The following is a 23,901-nucleotide window of genomic DNA, read 5'->3' as shown; positions in this document are numbered from 1 at the left end:
CTCAACGGCGGTTCTGGTCGCCCCGAGGGTGCTTAAACAAACTATAAATGAGACTCGTAGAAGAAAGAAAGATATAGTATTGATAAGCTGAAATTTTAATTTTATGGTCTTTTGAGAACCTATCTCAAATTTTAATGTTGAGGCCCTTTACACCCCATAAGTGTTTGTGATTGTCCTTGTCTTTTATGTCTTAATGTTTATTGTGAAGTTTGTGTTTTTAAATAAAATGTAAGGGCCCTTTACACCCTTACATATGACAATCCTGATGGAGATAATAATTTCTTTTAAAGAATGTGACGAGGGCTAATGACCTTAGCAGTCGATGCCCGTAAAAAAAAAAAAAAAAAAAAAAAAGTATTGTTATTTGTATTACGATTAGGATTATTATTCTATACCTGAGGATGATATTGTTTAAACGTACATTGTCATGAACCGTGTTTAGAGTTTTGATTCATTTTAAACTGTGTAATCACTTATATTTCATATTAGTCGTCTAGACATTTAATTTATCATTTAAAGGAAAATTAATACCCTTTATTAACAATATTAATATAATTTTAATGTATTATCACTGTAATGGAATATAATTAATTCTTCTCTCTATCTCTCCCTAAGTAGATCCTAATTTATCTATTTTTCTTTACTCTTTTAAATTCATTCTTTCATTTGTATTAGTTTATTAGGAATAAATTCTTCCTCTTTTGTATTGTGTTTAGAAACGGGTTCTCTGCTTTTTATACTTTTTATCATTAGAAAGAGAGTTCGTTTCCTTATCGTTTGTGTACCCAACTTTTAAAGTAGCTTTGTCTTGTCTCAAACTACACTTCTCCTTTGTTTTCAGTAATATTTTATGCAGTCTCAACCACCTGAATACATTTTAACTAATTGATCTTGACAGATCGTATATTCTATTGAAGGTTAAACTTTGATGTATGCATTATAAAATACTGCAAATTTGTTTCCAGGATGTTAATTTATCCTCAAACAGCTGCATACGACGTGTGATCGAATAGGATATAGCATTACACACTTTAAAGAAAAACAAAAGTCTCCCATGCGGTAGACTTTTCCATATCGGATGTTGTTATTCAACGTTTTATTTAAAGTAGAAAAGATGCAGGTAGTTAAGCAGTAGTCAGGCTATTTTCAGGTGCCAGGCCCTTAAAATAGCTTATTAAAAAATCAGAGGGAAGTATTTTTAGAAATTAAGCAAACTGTTTTATTTTTAAATCAACTTCCTAGTATTCATGCATTCAGATTCTTCCTAATATCTGGTTTAGAAGTGAATAATGTTCAAAGAAGGTATAATTTTTCTGATATTAATCTATATGAAAGACTTTTCTTACAAAAATCATCTTTTAAGAAGGTAATAAAACGTTTATATTTTTGATCAAAGTTTTCGAACGTTATTCTTGTCTATCTTAAAGAACATCTTACAAGAATTCAGCAATTAAACGCCCAGTTGCTGTTGGTTGATCACAACCACTTTGTTTGTTTGCAGAGTACAGTGGAAGATAATATCAGGGCAAATCAAGTTCAGCAGTATCAGTCAGTACAAGACCACCGACTAAATTGTAAACGGGTGTATAGCGTGTTATGAAATATTATGATCTCGAAAAAAATAATTTAAAAATATAATTAATCCACATCGTGTTTCCACGGTAACTTCATTATATTATGTTTTTATAATAGAAGAGAATAAAAGGTGAATGCCAAAAGGGGATAAATTTAAGTCTGAAGAATAACACTACTTCATATAGGAGTCATTATTAATTAAAGATTCAAGTAGACATCTGAAGATTCAATGCAATTGAAAATACTAAGCTTCTTATTGTTGTTATTTTGTGTAGTTCTATGTCATAGTAAAAACGTAACTATGCAAAAGTGGTAAGTGTTATAATAAAAAAAGTAAAAACTTAATAAAAAAAAAGAAGCAATCAATAGTGAAGCAACAATACGTAAGGTCCAGTTTCAATAGTGAATATTATTCAGAAATCATCAGATTTTGCTAATATCTTTCAAGTATTACTTCTTTTAAACACAATTTAGATTATTTATATTTGGATGAAGCCAATAAGTTCCTTACACTTGTTGCCTCATTTACAAGTAACAACATTTTCAACCGCATAAATAAATAATGCCAATAAATCTTAAAAACCAAATCTGAGAACTAAGAAACATAAATGAAATCTCTTTTATCAGATTATGTATTTTAATATGAGTAGTATTTTTTCGTTAAATATTACCTTATTCCATTTATCGGGTCACTTTCAATGTAAAACAAGTATTTTTACATACTTGTTTTAGACACTGCAATGTTTTCTTTTTTTTTTAAGTAGACGTGATGATATCAACTTTGTATTTGAATACATAATTCCTATCATTTTGAAGTCACAGGCTAGGAGTATTATAAAGGTCTATAAGCAATACCTTTGCCTTTATGTCATGTCATAAAGCCTTCTTACAACTCGTCCTAACTGCCGTTAGGAGAGATCACAGTATTACATATTGCTAATATTGTGAAAATATCGATGTCCTCAATCTGGTTTCTGAAGTCACAGATCAGAAATCGGGTGACTGCTAGATCACCTTAGATCGTCAAAAGCTTTAATCCCTTCTTTCATTCACTAATATTTATTTAATCTTAAATACATGTAATGAAGCGGTGTTTATTGTAATATAGATTTAAGACATAAAAGTTTTATTTATTTAGCCTTCAAATCTTTTTTTTAGTTAAAAAAAACTGAAAAAATAAACTATTTTTTTTAGATTTTATTAAAATAACTCTGTTCAATAATATACTTTTATCTAATGCATTACAAATCTTCTGTAAAATCACCAGTATTAGTCCGAATAATTTATTCCATTCAGACTGACCACCTAGGATTCTTACCTTAAACAAATATTTTCTCTGCTTTTTATAGGAGAACTACCATCATATTTTTTTCGCTTAAAACTATTACCACAATTTTTTTCCTGCTTATGAAATAATGACAAAGCATAAGAAATTGTTAAAAGTAAGAAAATGAAACCTAGCAACCTTGATCCTACCACGTAAGAATTTCATTTATATACTTAAATTCCCGCACCCTTTATGACTGGTGTTATATTATTGCCAGTAAAATTAAAACTTAAATACTCAATTCAATTTAATAAAAAATTTCGAGGATTATCATAGTTTATTCCCAAATTTCTTTACTTCAAAACCGAGTGGATTAAATAATACTTTTCCTGTAATTGCTCATTTAGGTAACCAAGTAGTAACAGGTTTATTTAACGATGGTTATTTTTAAAAATTAAAAAAACATGAAAAAACATCTTTATATTTCTTTTCAAGAATTAAATAAGATAACAAATGCATAAATTTAAAATAGGCTTTCTGACTGGAAATTAGAGTATGTAGTTAGTCTTATGTTGTACTTGTTTCTGTAGCCTTGCAATAACGTGTTAAAATGTGTTAACTTAAGTAAGCCTATATTCGTAGATTTCGTTTACGGTTATTATTGGTCAGTAATTATTGGTAACAATTATTTATTGGTCTCACTAACTACATTGTTAATGTTATCAAAGTAAGCTATAATTTACCTTAAGGGTTGATCTTGCGGTCCCAGTGAAATCCGCAAAACTTTTAAGCAAATAATTAGCAAGACTTTTAACTGAAATAATTATTTGGAAAATGGTGGAGTACTGAAAATCCACTGCCTAAAGAACACTCAAATAGAGTGCAGAAATAAAAATTTTTGTACGTTTCACAAGGGCATAAATCAGTGTTGTTTTTAAAATGTAATAAAAAGGTAGGTTATGATAAATATCTCAGTAATAAGAAAGATTACGTTGGTTTACAAAAATTACATAAATCTAATGTTTTAATAAAATACTAAAATAAAATAATTATCGGTTACATTGAACTTTATAAGTTAACGCTCAAGTACATATTTATCACTTTTATTTCAATGATTTATAGCCTCATTCCCAATAGCGCAAGAGCTGTTCTTATTTCCTTATAATTATTTTCATTTAACTTCAATTATTGTTTCAGGAAAAAATCGTCCAACATTTTCAAAATTATAAAATAGTATTTTATGCGTATATTCCTTTTCTATGTGAATTTTACCTATAATTCACATAGCAAAGGAAGATACTGCGCGAGGGTCAACTGCCACCTCGCAAAAAACGTTCACCAGCATGGAACTGGGATGGACGTTTTAATTTCCCCCTAGAAACGACAATGTGTTGGCCAAATATTTCTTTCACGTTGTATTTTGATGTTTAATGATGTCATTAACAGAAAATATTTCTACGCATTTCCGGAGATATCTAGCGAAATAACGTGCGTTATTCGGTGTGCTATAATGAAATCACTGTGTATAGCAATTACTGTCCAGTATATTTGTTTAAAAATTCCAAGTAAATCTTTTAAATTTAAAAACTGAGCCATTCATTCTACTGAGTATTCAGTAGAATTTTACCCATAATTTTCATGACAGTTAATACTGTTATATTAAGGTATAATTTCATAAAACCAACCGTACTTTAAACAAATGTAAAACTTATATCCTTAAATTTTAAAATAAATTGTAAACAATTTTTATTCAGGTATAATTTCATAAAACCAACCGTACCTTAAACATATGTAAAAACTATGTCGTTAAATTTAAACAATTCTAATGCGCATAGAATCTGGTTACTAAAGTAATAAGAAATGCTTTAACCTCAGTTAGTATCTTAAAATGTAAGTATCTTTTGCGTCCATTTTTTATGGTTAATAGTACTTTAAAAACTCCTATGCATTATTACATTGTCATATATTATTTTGTTTAATATAAATATTATATATTTTACATATATTTTTTTATATATTTGGTTTAATATAATTAATATAATATTTTTGAACATACATGTATGAAAATATTACGTCTATTTCACACATCTATGTTTTTAAGTACATTATATTATTATTATTATTGTAATTTATTTGTATTTCACTCAGAAAGAAATCTGTAGTTGGAACAAAACAGATTTTTTGATTACTTTAAAACAATAAATCAGATACAGCATAGGATACAGTCTTCGACTCAAACTGTGCAGGAACACATTCTAAGGTCACAGAAGGATCTTTTTTGAGCGGTTAAATATTCATTGAAGAAATAAATGATTCTATATACGGTAACAATTTTACGGTTGAAATAGTAGACTATTTCCTTCAATAAATATTCAGAAAAACTTCACAATAAAAGGTTCCTTCTGTGTCGTCAAAACACGTCACTGCAAAGTATGTGTCGGTCATTGTATCCGATACCGACGTACGCTACTAGTAATTCCGTATCTCGTACTCCGTTATTCCGCTTATAACAGAGTTAGCTCTTCAATAATGCTATTTAAATAAATAGTATTTTTGATCACGCAAATGCAAATTGAAAGAAAAATGGAGTTTTTTCACGTTTTTGCAAAGGTAAATACGTAGAAAAATATAAAAACGTTTTATCGAAAAAGATTTTAACAATTAATTAAAATTAGGATAATAATATGCTTGACTACATTAAGAAAAAATTCCTTAGTGAACATTTATTAGTATTAAGAAAGCTTATAATTACCGAACGCCAGTAATACCTTAACATGTTGCCTTCGCTCTTCGGTTAAATAATTGTAATTGAATATGGCGTGGTAAGTAACAAAGGATAGTACTTCTGTAATAGTATATTCTAATAAACTAATATAGTTGCTTGTAAATATATAAATTTATATTTGTTTATATATTATATTTAATATATAATTCGCTAAAAATAACCCGCATTCAAGTAGTTATATTTCTGAATTATAAAGATGCGAGTAAGATAAAGCATTTCGCGATTAAATTAATAGTTTAGCCTGTTGTAGTTCTTGATCGGTTTGCCTCTACGACAGGAATAAGTACATCAAGTTTTACCATGACTAGTTTTCCCAAAAGAATACATTACCTGAATGTAAAGACGGTAAACCTTCTGTAAGAAGTTTTTTATTTTTTTCACGTTTACGGGATTTTGCAAATTAAAATAATATTAATAGATTTTATTTGTAAATTTTAGATTCTTTTTAGATTTTTATTAAATGTAAATTTTAGTATCTCGTGCTCTGATATATATACTACGCTGTAAAATAAAAATTTGTTCACGAAATCAAACAAAAAAAATCTGTTGGAAAAAATATTGCCTTGCTTAAAAAAGCAGCTGGTACAAAAATATTCAACTAGACGAGACAAATTGCATTGTTTTACACGAGCTTAAGTCGAAATAGTAAAAAGAAGACAGAAAAGTTTACTTTTAATGCTAATGACATTTCTGGATTGTCAGGACTTTAATTCACTCTGACCTTGTGTCGCTTCTGACCAGTCAAGATGAACGGGCTTATACTGAGTGTAATGAATTTATTTGATATAAAAAAAAATTGAATTATTTGCTAACACGGCTTTATATCAATAGTATGAAAACTTATAAAATATTATTTTACGATTTTATGAGACAGTGTTATTTATCAGTCGGTCACGATATTAATACTTTGTTTTAATTATTTCTTAGGTTTAACGTTGTTATTGTTTAAATGACATTCTTTTTTAAACAGGTATCCGAAGTTAACATCAAAGCATGAAATACCAGAGATTTTTAGAAATCTTTTTCAACCAACAGAACTCAAAATGGCACCAATAAAACCTCCTATTTTAGAAAATTTTAGGAATAATATAATTGAAAACATCAACCTAAATAACTTCCTAGGTAATAAAAAAATGAATGTTTATCGGAATGAGTTTATGAATGTTTTCTTTTTATGATCCTGAAAACCCGTATTGTATTTTTTAAATACTTTTAATGTAGATGTTCATTGTGTTTACATATCATTCCACACCTCGATTTAACCGTGACCGATGTATCTCCCCTAGCTTTACACAAAACCTAGACAATGTTGATGAGAGAATAAGGATTCAGGTGAATAAAAGCAAAGTATTATCAGTCAGTTACTTCTCTCTCATAGCCATAAAAATCAGGTAATGATTAAATATTATCTTAAAAATCGTGTTCAAAAACGTTAGTACAGACTCTGTAACTCTGTAAAGTTACAGCAGACTTTGTAAGTTTTATCGTAAAGATCATCAGATTACGTGTTAAAGGGTCGCTGTAATGAAGAACTAACGTAACGTTAGAAACAATTATTAAACAGCATCAAAAAAATAATCTATGAAAAACAAAAATAAGGAAATCCTACTTTATAAAACTTACTTAAAGATTATTCGAATAACTTTTTAAAACAGCTTACTTTCTGCAGAAAAACGTCTTCGAATTTAACGTGTTGAAATTTTTAATATCAATTTCTAATAAACTTTTATTTTTACTTCATTAAATGTAATTTTCTGTACAGTACTGTTGTTTTCAGACTTTTTCAAAAAACTAAATAAAGTCACAGTTTTTCAAAATTCAAATATTCCAAAATTTCACGAGACAGCAACGGAGAAACAGAATAGAAAAAAGATTTCAAAAACTTCCTCTCCGTATAAAGCAAAATCTCAGTTTGACCTCACAATACATAATTTGTTTGAAGTTTCGAATTTGTTTGTTAGTTTCGTAACTTTCTTTTTCTATTACGCTGTCGACCGGTTGAAGTAAATAAATCTAAAAATTATTCTTACTCGATAATTTTAGTAATAATTTACTGTAAAAAATCATTAGTTGGCTCTAGAAAATAACGTAGGCCAAGCATGTGTGGGAGTTTTTATGAGTTAACGTCTCGAGCTTCCACGATAAGATCTTCTTGAATTTACGTCTAAGTAAACAAAAATCTTGTATCACCTTTTTTACTGAAATTATTTTCGTATTAATAAACAAATGTAACTCCAATGGAATTAAATGATTTGTCTTGAAATAGGACAGTGACGATTGACAATTTCCTAATCTTTTTTAGAAAATACATCATTTTTAAAATCTAATAAATTTAATCGTGTAACTTGAAAATAAATCATATTGTGTGATGTTTAATGAAAACAATTGCTATTATGTTTACGTTTCGGTATTATTTTTCATTATTCTGGAGAAACTGGATGTTTTTAGACCAATGTTTTTTTATTATCAGCCATTTTTCCCCAAGAAATAGGTATTTCGTTAGAAATAGTTACGTCAAAATAAATAATTTAAAATAACTTATAAAAATAACAATATTTTTTAACTAAAATAATACACATTTTTATTTATGTTTGCTGTGTAAATGTATATATAATGGCAAACAACAATTATAAGTTCCCAATAATTTTGGAAGTTAACGAACAAATTAATGTCGACACTTCACCGCTCACTGAACAGCAAGATTTTACAATTTCATTTGTAATTTATGAGTTTTTTCTATTTATGATTCAACTGTTTATAGATATGATTCTAGCGATCTTAACCTGTATAAAAAGTTTGAAAATTAACTTTATATATTTTATAGAAAGATCAATTTTGTACAGACTGTTAATTTGCTAAAATTCTACCTCTTTTTTCTTATTTTCCAATTTTCTTAAACAGTAGCTCATTATTTCATTGTAATATGTGTGTAGAAAGTGTCAGCATGAATATTATCTAACTTCTAGACCGACAAAGTCGAGAAATTTAAACATAAGGTTGGTGAGGTGGTCAGGCTACCGAGATAAGAAATATTGGAAACAATTATCCCTCCTCAGAAGAATACTCAGATGTATATGACAAATATAATGTAACAAAACAATTTTCGTAACGTGACTTTTCAGCCGATTTAATTTCATCAATCTATTTTGTATTTTCTTTAAATAATATATTACACTTAAAAATTATCTTATTAAAATAACCATCACTAGCTTTAAATTAATGTTTCGAAACCTTCTCTATTACAGATACGTCTGAGAATCTTTCTAGTTTACAGATTTCTGAACCTCAACCGCAGATTTCAAACTTAATAAGATTCCCGGCTCAGTACATGGAAAAGTTTGATGATATTATTAAAAATAAAAATTTAAGTTTAAAAATATCTACAGAAAGTTTAAGAGACTTTCCTTCAAAATCACTGCAATCTACAAAGAATAACATATGTGCAGGCGTAAAGATTTTTTTCACAAAAGATTGGAAAGATCATGGCACTAAAACTATGAAATTAGTTCATAGCAAAAAAGTCAATGATGCAACAAATGTAGTTAAAGGTGTAGTTTATTCAAATACTGATTCAATGGGTATTTTTTTATTGCGAGACACTCTGACAACTCCAGCAAAACAACTCGCATTTAAAAATTCGCTGTCTGTTACTAAACAAACAAATTCAACGTCTGAAATTTGTCCAACAAATGATAAAATAAATTCAAATATTATGGTAAACTATACGTTAAAAAATGAAACACAAACGACTCATAATTGTTTTATCAAATACAAAACATTCAAATTTACATCACGTACAACTCCTTGGCCAAAACGCACTACAAAGATGAATATGTTTACTTACAAAATGGTTCAAGATAACAACCAAGAATGTATTGAGAGAGATAAACAATATTTTCGAATGAAAGATGTCAATCTCAAAAAATACCAGAAAAATATTGTATTGCCTTATAGAATTTATATTATAAATAAAAAGAATTCCTCGTAAAATAAAATATATCAAAACATAATATTATTCTAGAATTAAAATTATTTAATTTAATATAGTTAATTATTATGACCGATTAGATTTAGACTTGGAGAAGAAATAATTTCTTGGGAAAGGATTAATTTTGCTACTTTACCTATTTAACTGATTAGCAAATTCTGTCTGTATTATAATCATTCCCAGATTTCGTATATTCCGAGATTCAGATCACCTTACCTTTTCAGGTTTTAGCGATGTAAAACAAATGACTTGACGGACTAGAACAATTTTCACCCGGCTTATGATGCTAAAGAGTAAGTATTTTATATTTTTAAGTTTAAAAAACTAAATATTTTAAGTTTGGTCTCTCCTAGGAGACCAAAATAAAATCCTCTCAGCACGTAGTGTCACATATAAATAAAAGTGCAGGAAACGTCCCGATGACCCTATCTTCGAAGAGGTAACGAAAAAACTCGGTGACAATGGAGGATATATCACCGAATACACAGATCTCATTCCTTTAGAGAGGAAGCTGGATACAGGAATTATTCCTCAAACTAGGAAAGTTTTCGGACTGGACAAACTGTTCCCTGATTATATTAAACACCTGAAGCTGGGAGCTCGACATTACTGCAACTTTGTAACTTAATATTAAGACAGCGAACGAATCCCCCAAAATAGCGCAAACTTTGTTATCCCTAATCCAAGGCAATCTAAGAACTTCCCAGCGAGCTACCGCCCTGCCGAATATTAAGTATTACCCATAAGATGCTGTAATGCTTTAGAATACCTTTCTTTTCCTGTTTAGCCTCCGGGAATTATCGTTTAGATATTACTTTAAAGGATGATGGAGGATACTATGTATGAGTGTAAATGAAGTGTAGTCTTTTACAGTCAAAGTTCGACCATTCCTGAGATGTGCGGTTAATTGAAACCCAACCACCAAAGAACACCGGTATCCCCGATATAGTATTCAAATTCACGTAAAAATAACTGACTTTATTAGGACTTGAACGCTGGAACTCTCCACTTCCAAATCAGCTGATTTGGAAAGAGCGTTCACCACTAGACCAACCCGGTGGGTTGATTTAGAATACCTAATCATAGACAATGCAACTCCTCATGGTCAGGCTGGATTCAGGTTTAGGTGAAGCTCTTGTAAGAAAGCACGTGCCCTAACATTTATCGAAGTTGAGTTCCTAAGAAAATAAAAAGCTCAGTTACACTTATTGCCCTAACAGCGGCCTAAGACACTGTTTGGGTAGATTGACCAATCTAAAACTACCATCTAGCCTAATACTACTAAACCTAATCTAAAACTACATCTAAACTTAATAAAACCGTCTTGCTTAAAAATCATACCATGAATGAAAAATATGCTCTGAACTCGATATTTTAAAAGTCATAGCTGGCTAAGCACCAAATAAATCTTACATCAATAACTATCCTGAGCAAGGAGTGGCAGCCCAGTTGTATCCTATCCTACCGCTCGCAGGAATGGATCACGGAAGGAAAATGTAGACCCTACTCAATTGTTTAAGAACTGATCTCTCCAGAATCAAAGCAAAACATAACAAATGGAATTCCTAACAATACTCAAAATAAAGCGGGGGATCGAGAATAGTCCGTCTTTTTAGCAGGAGGCTAAACAAGGCATACTAGCAGTTAAAAAAATAAAAAGGTTCTGAAACGTTATTGATTTGTGTAACATCTAGCTATTGTTAATAAATCTAAAACACAGATTAATTGAAAATAAAATAAGGGCAGGTATTTTTTGTGAATTTATAATTAATCGCTTTTTAAAAATTAATTAGATTCAATAATTAACACCTATTAATTTATCTCGTTAAAAATTAGATACATTTTTTTATTATAAATATCAGTAAATATTTTTAATATAATTAAGGATAATAAATTGTAGATTATGTTGTTCCAATTTGTTTTAAATTATTATTTCTTCATTTTACAAAACAGTAAAGATAGATATATTATATATAAGATATATAGATATTATTATATATAATTTATTTATAGATAAATATATATATAAGACAGATATATTTTTTTCACTCTATATCCGAGTATTAGAAGACATGGCATATAGTATTAGGTGTATTGGTCGTGAAGGTCCAATTGCATAGCCACTTCGCTCCGAAGATTTCTTTTGTGGGATTTCATTATGTACCACTTTGGCTGATCTTGCTGATCTTGTTGAGCTGACTTCGAGTTAATGCCGGATCGCAACCCCGTAGGAGAAGACACCCGCGTGACGTTCCGGTCGCCACCCCCCCCCCCCTTATAGCATGTTGGGTTTTAACGGGAGTCGTCTGTCGCCCTCTGACTTTTTACATCTCATAGCAATAAACCTGGCCTCGTTGGGATGCCACCGATGCAAATGCCTCGGTAGACATTTGCATCGGTGATTTAATAACTCAGCTTATTGCCTTCGCTGTAAGCCTTGTCCGGACATCTTGAATGCCCTACATCGTATCCCTCTGAACTAGCCAACCGAGCTCGCGGAAGCGCGAACCCCGCGCCTAGTTCTACTTATTATAAGCCAATTACGTGAATATCTCGAAATTCGAGGCAAAATAATCACAACATACCACCAAACATGTTGATCGCAACAACGAAATTTAGTCCTAGTTCTCTTATGAATTAAACTCAACTTTACGCTTAAATAAATCCCTGACATAGGAAATTAATGCCCAACTTGTTGGCTGCAGTCTGGAAAAAATCAACTTCAGGTGGGATGTATGTAGCATTACAAATGGAAGCCACATCGAACCAAGTAAATGATGCGTGACAAATTTTATGTATTTTTCTATGAACTGAGACCTCAGTTACACCGGTGAAGGTGTATCTTTTCCAGAACAACTAATATTCGAAACACTAGCAGTCAGTTTTTGAAAAACTCCGTAACACATTTAATTTTTTCTTTTCATTATTCATTTTTAAGCGTCTGAAATATATTAAAAAATTAATGCAAATTATTAAATAAACAGTACGTACTTATTTTTTATGGCTAACAAACAAACAAATTTAAAATTCTCATAATGCTATCTACCACAAGAAATTTAACCGTTTAAACCTCAGTAAACAATATAACAAAACACCAATTTCATACGACTGACAGACAGTGTTGCCAAATGTAAATTCCCAGTTGTACGATAAGCAGTGCTCGGTTTTCTCAGTTGTATGCATTATTATTGCCATTAAATAAATGAGTAAAATGGACTTAAAGTTAGTAAAACTACATAATAATTATAAAGAAATTCTGCGGACCATCGGTTGAGAAACAGCGATTTAGAATATTTCTGAATTATCTTTCTATATCTAATAAATTATATTTCTAAGCTATCATGCTGATAACTTTCAAAAAAAATTTTCCACACAAACTTTGTTTTAAGTTGTTTAGTTATATGAAATAATGAATAGGAAACAAACATAAGTAAAATAAATCGATAATAATAAGTATCGGATAAAATACGACGCATTACTCGAATTATCTATGTCACATCATTATAAATAATAAGCAGATTAAAGAAATAAAATGGCAGTAATAATGTTTTTATTTTTATTTTGTATACAAAAGTAGTAAACTAAAGGTTTTGTTAAAAAAAGTTCGAATAATAACTAGGTATATAAGTATTTAACTAGGATCTAAAACTACTTTCTATTACATAAATGCAAAAAAGCTAAATCCAAGCTTTTCCTATTTTGACCAGAGTATATCCTTTTGAATTTGCATTAGATGAAAAATTAAATAAAAATTCTAAGAGTTATTTAAGATGTGTAACAACTAAATTATAAAATTGTAATAATTTTGTTATATTAAGAGGAACGGTGTTTTTCTTTTCTTCCCATTTTTCGTTCCGTATGACTTGAATTTTTTCTCCTTTAACTTTTTTCAGCTTTTTGCCATAATATCTATTCATCTCATTAGAATCTCCTATATCATCACTGGAATTTGTGTCCGGAAGTAAAATTTTGACGAATGACAATTGATACAACAATTCATAAAACAAAACTTATACGACCTAACAGTTCCTTCAGGAAAAGAGAACTTTAAACGTTTTGTTTGATTTTCAACAGCTAGCATAGATTATCTGTCATATATCCCTTGATCATTTGTTGGATAATTTTTTCTGTACGTTTTTCTGTTAACTGAACGAAGGAACATTACGATTGATCCTAACTTTAACTCAGCAGTATCACTAACAGCTTTAAATAACAAATAAAATTTTACTTCGCATCTCTCTTCTCTTATTGAAAAGAGTAAATGTTCAATTTATTAAATACTGGACTCATACTAGGTGCGTGAGTGTGAATTAATAAACATGATATCATTAGAACAATGACAAGTTTAATAAAGTCTGTATTATTTCTCTCCCGTTGTGGACTGTGGAAACCAAGTCCCATATATTGCCATTATGAAGCCATCCTTTTTGATTTTCCAGTTGTAAATATTCTGCACCATCCGCAGAAATTTATGACGTTCAAAATTAACTGGCTCCAAGCAGAGGGGGAGGGGGTTCTCACCCACTCGCATTCCTTTCTTTGGCCTTCAAGACCCCCACCACGTAGCTCGTTATTGCGCCGAAGTTGGTCTCGCTTCTCAGCATGACTTCAATCACATCCTCCGGGCTACTCATCCGGTCACATACCCTCGCCGCTGGCACTGAAACACAACTCCCATCTAAGGCACTGAAACACAACGTGCATGTGTTTCAGTGGGGAGCCCGACAATAAGGATGAATATTGAGGATCAATATTGATCCTCAGATCTCCTCCATCCATGCAGATGGGTGTTGAAGCCTCCGTGTCCCATCAGAAATTACGAGAGTCGATGTTGTTTGCATCAACAAACCCCCTTCTGATCCACAGCTCGATCCGGGGGATCAAATAGTGCGTCCATTTACCCTTCGTGGACGCATCCCACCTGCTCTGCCAGTCACGCATCATGGCAGCGTGAGCGTCTTCTCTAGATTCACCTTGATATATAAGAGTGCGTTCCCTCACCAGCTGCTGTAACGGCGGTACTCCGGCTACAATCATGAAAGCCTCAGTCGACACAGAATCGTATGCTGAGGTGACCGTCAGAGCCATACGCCTCTGTATTCCTTCTAGGATTCGCCTATTGCGTCCCATCTTCTGAGCCCTGCCTCACACAAAAACCCCGTACAATAGAGACGGAGTTTACGACATGGGCATATAACTTACGTATGGATGCCCGAGGGCCTCCCACATTGGTGAGGAGGCTACGTAGACTTTTAACCGTTCACCCGGTCTTTTCATCAATCTCTCTTACATGGTGAATGAACCCTATTCTGCAGTCCATCCAGATTCCCCAGTACTGGGCAGTGTCTCGCACCTGGACCAGCTCACCTCATGCGGAATCGGTATGGGCGCGATCACTCGCCTCCCCATTATACTGATGAATTGTGATTTCTCCTGGGACAGACGCAATCCCTTATCATGCATCCAGTCCGCAACTAGATTAATCGCCGTAGCCACCACGAGGGCAAGATCGTCAGCATAGACGACCGGTGTCACTCCCTTCATATAGCGAAGCTTCAGAACTTCATCATACACCATGTTCCAGAGCAGGGGACCCAGGGACCCAGGACCAAGCCCTGGAGCACGCCACATGTTGAACGAAACCACAGTTTGCACCTCCCATCCTGTAGATGTGGTTCCTCTCATCTAAATATTTCTGCACCAATTTTCGCAATTTACTCTAATTGCCCACTCCCCCAGCGCCCGGAAATTTCTTCCCAGCTGAGGGAGTTGAAGGTATTTCTTACGTCTAGGAGGACCACTGGTATCAGTCTCGTCCTTCAAGTGCCCGCCGTCGCGCTATCCACTATCCTGACAACCTCGCTGGCAGCGTCAATCGTGGAACTCCCCGCTCTAAATCCATACTGTCCACTGTGGAGTCCTCCTCTTTCCAGTATTTCTTCTTCGAGTCTACTCTCAATCATCCGCTCCAGTAATTTGCACATATTATTGATGAGATATAGAGGTCTAGGAGACAACGCCTGCTCCTCAGCACCCGGTTTCTTTATTCGAACGAGCCTAGCCCGCTTCCATGACTCAGGAATGCATCCACGGATCAGTCTTTCATTCAGCATCCTTAGGGTCTCCATCGGCGCTACCTCCACTAAGATGCGGACAATTTCCACCGAGATCCCATCCGGAACCCTGCTCTTGTGTAGCTTCATCCTCCTGCCGGCCCGGATGAGCTCCTCGGTTCTGCTTCAATCAATTCTCTTGGATAATCTTCCCGGTACGGAACAGTGCACGTTACCGGTACGGTAAGGTGATGGCACTTGTTCTCACCTGTGTCTCCGTAAGTACCGGCAAGGATCGACAAAGCTTCCTCACCAACAGCCGATAACCTCTGCCCCACGGATCATCGTCGATTTCACGACAGAGTTCACCCCAGCACTCTTTCTTCGCCGTTTTTATCGCAGCTTTTAAGGCTGCTCTAGACTCAGCATACTCTGCACGGGTATGCTCAACCTGCGCAGGGTCACCTCTTCGATTTGCTCTCTACCTAATGCACCGTACCCTAGAAGTTGCCAATTTGGACAGAGGCTCTACTTTCTGCTGTACCTCAGAGGAGAATCTTATTAGTTGATGGTCCGATAAGCTCTCCTCCTGCAATACCTCCCAGTCATAATTATTGCCAACATCATCTTCAGTAACAAACTTCAGGTCTAGCGTTGACCATGACTACGCGCGCACGAACGTATCAGCTTCACCGTTGATACATGTTAATCCAAGTGCACTCGCTTTTGAAATTGGGGTCAAGTACTGAGGTGATGGAAGATCCAAGAGAAAATGTTCAGTTGTTAATTGTCGTGTAACTCTTGAATCAGAAGATAAAACAAGTAAAATTTGTGAATTCGAACATGCTTCAATTTGGACAAGCACGGTAAATAATTCTTCGAAGTTTAGGATAGTTTGTCCTACAACCCGACTGAGACGGAATTTAATGTTCCTCATACACTCATTCTCAAGTCCGCCAAAGTGTAGAGAGGAAGGAAGAATGAATGACCAATTTATTCCATGTGCAATTGAAAATAACTATATCTTGGATTAGAGATTCTTTTGCAAACATTTTGCGGAAATTTTGTCCGTTTTCGAATAGTATTTTATTTGAAAGACCTCTCGAGATACGAAACGTTTTAACACAACAATGAAAGATTTTGATGTTAAATCGGGTACTAATTTAAAATGTATAGCTTTATTAGCAAAACATATAAATAATCATATATAAGACTGATTTCTGTTCGCCAAGCGGAATCATTATAGAACCAAGATAATCAACATCGCAACATGCTAATGGTTTTGTAACTCGAGTAACTGACTTGGTAACAGTATTGTTGTTCACATTTTTTGGCATTAAAACGAAAGAATTTTGTACATTTTCGAACAAGGAATTGTATTGTGATTTTAGCACTGATTGTTCAAAATTTTTCACAAAAACTGTGAATTAACTGAGTGTCGCCATGTAATAACCGTAAATGTTCGTTTTCAGTAATTAATCTTGTTATGTGTGCGTTAGGATGACAGACGTCCACCTACACCAAAACGACCCTTGGCGTCTAAAAATGTATTAAGAGAAAATGATTTACTTTGTTTTGAAGTTGATCGTCCGGACTGGATATCATTAATTTCTAAAACAAATTACGTTACTTGTGATAATCGAATAAAACAATTAAGAATATTATTTGTTTAATGAATAATGTATCGGTATTTCATGATTTAATATTATGGGAAAATCATAAGTACGAATTAGTTTGGAAAGAGATGAAACTTAGGTAATATATTTAGAATAGATTTTCAGATTTATGAGTCAATCTGCCAGATTTATGATCTGGCTGAGTACTGCCAGATCGTCAGTCAGATTTAGCAATACAACACATTGAACATTGAAACTGAAATCTTCATACCAGGAATTCAGTTTAACGCCATCCAGATTATTCACATTGACAAGAAGAATTATTAATGCCTTTATTCGGAAGTTTATTTTCTATGAGATCGATTCCTAGTTTATGTACAAAGTTAGCTGTACGACAGCGTACAGTAATGATGAATTTTGGAATTTTTTTATGCAGTCAAGGCCTCAGAGACAGGAAAACACTTTAGCTGATCGAAACACTGATCAGTCGAGAGTTTTTTAGTTGCACGTTGTTTACTTATAATTTTTTTTCTACTGACCGCCGTTGGTTGAAATACCGAAAAACCAATGAAGAACCGCATAACGGATTCTCCAAGAAGAGATAATTTAGTACCTAATCTATCGCTTAAATCACTTTACGGACCTACAAATTCTTCATTCCTAAATTCTTATTAATAATCAACTTCAGTGTTTCATTAAATTGATCATCTTTATACAATGAGTTCCCAGTTGCACGCAATTTTCTAAGTTACTCAATTCAAGGACGTATTATTATTTTTGAAATCGAAAAAGGATGTTTTTAATAAAATTAATTAATATGAATGTTCTTAATAAAGAAATGTGCTTAAATATTTTATATCGTTATTAGGTTAGGAGTAGGGTGATTTTTCTTAAGGGGACAATGAGAAATTACTGACATTCTCGTCATAAATTCAAAAAATATTTAGCATTGTCGTATGAAATTTTTCAGCGCTAAACAGTCATAACAAAGAAGCATTAAACCTCATCGTTCATCGTAATGTATTGTTTTTTAAAACAGCACAAAAGATCGATGATGTTCAGCCAAAAATGTTATTCTACAGTTAGTTTTATGCTATATCACTTCAATTACTGTCTTCAAAAAAACAAATTATTGTAACGAAGCTGTATATGAAACTATATTAAGAATTTTCATAAAAATATTATGCGACAAGAAATCAGTAACAGGTACACACCAAATTTTATAATTTTTCATCATTTATTGTCTTTTAAAGCATATGGTTAATTTGTATGGTAGAGAAACAAACCACCCTGAGAAAATGATAAATTATTGTAGCAAAAACTGTAAATTACTTGTAGGAATTTATTCTGGTAGTAATTAATTAAAAAATGTTTCCAGTTTCTTGAAAGTATCCTTTTTTAATTGCTTTTTAACTTTCCTCGAATTTAATTCCATGTGAAAAGCACAAATTCTAAATTTTGGCCTTTTAGTTACTTACCTTATCTATTCTTTTCTCACTACCCTACATATAATTTTAATACTAGTTAAAATAACGAGTTTTTCCCTGTTACATATTATTATTATTATTATTATTAGCATTATTATTATTTTTGTGTTGCTGTTGTAGTTGCTGTTCTGTTGCTGTTGGCTGCTATTCGAAGAAACCACAAAGAGAAGGCTGAGTTATTGATTTTTACCGATGTAAATGACTGCCGAGGCATTTGCATCGTTGGCATCCCGACTGAGGCCTAGCTGGTGACTGTAAGATGTAATCAGTTAGAGGGTCTGAAGACGACCTCCGGTAAAGCCCTTCAGAGCTAGGAACGAAGGGGATGGTGTGGCGACCACCTTGTGGCGTTGGCCTTGATGGCCGTCTTCCCCTACGGGGTTGGGATGCTGCTACTGTTGTTTATTTTAAGAATGCCTCTTTTTATTAATAAACAATATTGATTTGTTAATTTTGATAAACCGAATAAAAAAATATTCAATAAAAAAAATAATTATTAAATACAATTGCTTTTCACCTATTTCAGATTTGTGCCCGTGTTGTTTCTTCAGAAAACTATTCTGGGATGATGTTTTTAGTATTTTAGCAAAGTTTCAGTTCTGTTAAGCAAGAAGTTTAGTTGTTTAAGAAATATTTTAAACAATTCCGTTCTTCAAGCGCTTGGTGAAAAGCTTCGAACAATATAAATATTTTTGTTAATTTACGATTAAAATTTTTAAGGTAAATTATCAGTCAGCATAAATGCACAATTTTCTTTCCCACCTTTCAGTCAGTACTCAAGTTTCAACCCTAATTACTCTGTTTTATGGTATTAAAACCCATCATTAAACGTTATATAAAGCTTAAAGTGTGTGTGTGTGTTTTTTATAACACCCATCTAGAAAACATTACGAAGAGAAAATGAATACATTATGAAGTTTTTTCCTATTCTGTATTAATAATGAAAAGTAGCAGAATCTTCTCAAATGTCTGTAACCACATTTTAACATTTTAGGTTAGATATTCTGTCGTTTGTTTTAATTTGTGCAATTTTTCGATCTGTTTCATTTTTGAGAAGAAATTGTTTCATTTTTCGATTTTTTATTTGCAGGTTTAATCAAACTAGAAATAATTCAGTTTGTTATCTATTATTGAAATAATGTAATTTATATCTGTCACTGGATAAAATGTTTAAAATTTATTCCTTTACTCTGTGTTATATTTATTCTGTTCTAAAAGTGGTAAAATCTATTCTTCTATCCTTTTTTACTGCTTCTTTTTCTTTTCTTTACTAGGAAGAGTGTATATTTTTTCTATATAATAGTTTTCAGTTTCCTCTTTTCATTAATCTTCTCATATAACAACCCGGAATTTACTACATTTTACTAATCTTTTATTTAGAGCTGATAGTCATATGATTCAGATGACTCTTATCCTTTTACGCATGACAAAAATGATACGTTAGAGGAAGTTTTAATTTTTTCCAAAACTCGATTCATATTACCTCACTAAAGTACAATAATAAAATTCCAAAATTTAAAGTAGCATTCATTATTCATTTAATAGATATATTGTTAGAACTATGAGTGTACGTTATTCATTATATCTCAATGTTTCAGTGGTTTGAGGAAACATTATTACCTCTGAAAATGAAGATTTTATGATCATCTACAATCAATCAAACTTTTGAAATTAGAAATATATGTAGCTAATCATAAACTGTAAAAATTCTATAAAAGTTATTAAAATATGTGATTATTTACTGTTTTTTTGTTTTGTTTTTTTAAATAATGTTGTTTAACCATCAAAGTTATGTTAATTTTGTTCTTTGTTAACATTCTTCAATTCACTTGTCTTTGGGTTAGTACAGAGCGTTTTTAAATCATTTTTAAGAAAATAATATATTACAGAATTATTTTTCTAACGATTATTTTTCTGAACTAACATACTTCCAGTGTTTCTAGTTATTCAGCTGGATTGCGAAGACTAACTGCTATCCTTACAAACCGGACTTCCAGAAAGGAAGATTATAGAATAATCTTGTACCCGATACAAAGAGTTCAAGCTTTCGTTAACCACAATTCAATTTGTTGAACGATTAAGGGTATGCCCTTTATAAATAAAAATCATTCAGGGGCAAAGTGTAAAAGTTTGATAGAATTTGGCCATACAGTATTTGCATAGACTGAGAAGAGAGTTTTTCTTCGATATTCTTCGTATATGGAGACTCATTTTGAAATATAGTAAATATAATGAATAAACATGTTGTTGACTTTTCTTCTTAAAACATTAGAAAACGTAGGTAGCAACATCAGATCAGATAAAAGATCATCTTTGCACTTAAAATCTGTGCAGAAATATTGTATATATCAAAAAGTAACAATATTTTAATTATACTTATTACTATTATTTTTGGTAATTATTTAGTTGAGGTGCCTCACCCCGAAATCACAAAAACAAACATATCAAATTCATTCAAAATTAATGATGTATTTTGGGTGTCACAAAATAGAAAATTAGTAAAAATTAACATAGTGATACAAAAATACAAATTACATTGCGATACGAAAAAAATATTTATATCATAGTGAAACATTATATTTAAAGATATAAACAATTAAACAGAATCTGAATCAATTTGCGATGATACTTCTGCATAATCATCACACACGCGATTTGCCGAATCAATGTGTATCTCGCTTATAATTCGCCATAAATGGTGAAATCGTGTTTTATAATCTCAATACTTCCTTTTAAATAAAAATTCGGCCATATGTTCGTAGAAATGGTATTTGGAATTTCCATAACGCGGAACATTGCTTCTTACTTCCCTCCATTGACTTTCTGCGTATGTACCCCAGTGTCCGGATCTATAAAATTGTATGTATGATTCACAGTTAAGTGTTGGAAGCCTGCTGTTTGTAAACAATCATAAGGTTTCCAACAGTTACTAATAATTGTTAACTGGGTGCACATAGTCCTTTATAATGCGTACCGATTTTGTCTTCATCGATTTCTACAAACCTACTCTTCCTTCCTTTTTCGAATTAGTACACAAATATCCCGAAAATAATTTCTCTAATCTACCACAGTACTAGACAATAAATTTAGCTCGCTACACAACATATATTGCCCAGGCGGCTTTATTACATACCATATTACAGAGAAACGTAAAATAACAGTTAATTCTAATCTAGCAGTGGCTAACCATGTATTGGCGTATTGCGAAATGGCTACGTTACACTGTTTACTTTTTGATATTTCTTATGTTTGTTAAGTAAACGAAAACGGAAAATGTCCACAACGGAAATGTCTACAACGGAAAATGTGTCCATCTTTATTCAGCTTCATTTCGTTATTACACGATGGACATTGTCTATGTTTCGGCAAAATGCCTTGATTTTAAAAAATTCTCACATTACCAACCGACTGAGAGAACTCAATAAGTGTAATAAATGTAAATTCACAATTTTTACAAACAATAATTTGGTTTTGTATACAAAACTGACAAGTTTTACGACCGCTTTGCGAAATACGTATACGAAATACTTGGAGCAAAATTGTTAGTAATAATGAGAGCTGAAAAAATATGAAAATGTGCATTGAGATCAAAATGTAATTTTCAAGATGATAAAGTAACGCTTTTTTAATTTGAAATTAGACACAAAAGAATTTTTATTCATTAAAATATTAGAGATATCAAAATCTTTATTATATTTATTCGACTGCTTGACTAACAAATGCTTAAGATATACCAGAAAAAAGTCAATCTTCAATGAAGTTTTGAGGAACATTTAATTTTTAGAGCGTTCTCTGTTAAGTGATATATCATGAAAGTGATCCGAAATTGTTACGAAAGTTATCAAACGTTTACGAAGTTATCCAACTTTATTTATTCAAAATAAAACCATTACAATTTTAAAATTTACAATCACATTCAGACGTTTTTTAATCACGATACATAATATCCACTGATGACTAAAAAAATGTTAAAATTATGTTATTTGCTAAAGTGTATTTCATTTTATAATTATGTTGTTTTAAGTATGTGTTTTAGTTTAGCCTTGTATAACTAAATTGAATTTCAAATTATAATCAAGTTTTTACTTGAAAAAATATGATTTGGACGTATACTATGTACAATATCAACCTAATAAAGACCTAATTAAAATACATTAAATATTACTCATTGTTAATATTTACTTACTTATTGAAAGGTAAAAACTTCAAATGATAGGTTATGTTGCACTGAAGCTATTATTAAAAAGTACTTTTGTTTTGAGTTAATATTGTTAAGAATGAGAGCATCAGAATTATAATTCAAATTACCTATGAAACTAATACCATGTAGCTGATGAACAAGTTGAAAAGATTTTACCAAATGCAGTGAAAAAAAATTAACCTAAGTTAAAGAGAAAAATTCCTCTCATGTAGAACAGCAAGAATATACTAAATCGGAACTCATGCGATTGGTTGATTAGCCGATATATCAAGTCTAGTCAATAACTAGTTGTTATTAACTTGTAAGTTGTTAACTAGTATTATTAACTCTGTTAATAATAAGATTCTTCTTATTTTTATGGAAACATTATCTTCAAAATTTTCATTAAATAAAGCACTCGATCTTCATGTATAAAAATGTTCTTTTCATTTTTTTACAAAAATATGTCTTTTCACGTGACTAATATATATGCCGAATATGAGCTAAATCGGAGCATAAATACAATTTTTCGAAATATCACGACCCCAGCGCCAACAAGTAGTTCTAATTGTAGAATAAAAATTTTACCAACTTATTTCTGTTTTATTTATTTCTTTTTTAATAAAATTAGTATAATCTTTTTTAAATTTTATTATTTCAAGTATACACCACCTAGTACTATCAAGTACTGCAATCTTCTTTCTTCACTGTTTAGCCTCCGGTAACTACCGTTTAGATAATTCTTCAGAGGATGATATGTATGAGTGTAAATGAAGTGTAGTCTTGTACATTCTCAGTTCGACCATTCCTGAGATGTGTGGTTAATTGAAACCCAACCACCAAAGAACACCGGTATCCGCGATCTAGTATTCAAATCCGTGTAAAAATAACTGGCTTTACTAGGACTTGAACGCTGGAACTCCGACTTCCAAATCAGTTGATTTGGGAAG

General features: G+C 31.7%; 1 long non-coding RNA gene across 2 annotated transcripts in view; it reads left to right on the top strand.

The window, feature by feature from the left end:
* The window catches only part of LOC142318270 (uncharacterized), a 35,637-nt gene extending 16,339 nt beyond the window's left edge, over positions 1-19,298 (top strand). Inside the window, exon 3 of one of the 2 annotated variants that reach the window (XR_012754865.1) lies at positions 18,892-19,298. This is a non-coding gene — a long non-coding RNA (uncharacterized LOC142318270). Of the gene's footprint in view, positions 1-6,597; positions 6,778-18,891 lie in introns of those variants that run through there. The other variant, XR_012754864.1, reaches the window with a different exon arrangement.
* The last annotated feature ends 4,603 nt before the right edge of the window (positions 19,299-23,901 follow it).

The sequence above is a fragment of the Lycorma delicatula genome, chromosome 1 (genome assembly GCF_047948215.1).
Source record: "Lycorma delicatula isolate Av1 chromosome 1, ASM4794821v1, whole genome shotgun sequence".
Classification (NCBI taxonomy): Eukaryota; Metazoa; Arthropoda; class Insecta; order Hemiptera; family Fulgoridae; genus Lycorma; species Lycorma delicatula.
This window is presented reverse-complemented; position numbering and strand designations above follow the sequence as displayed.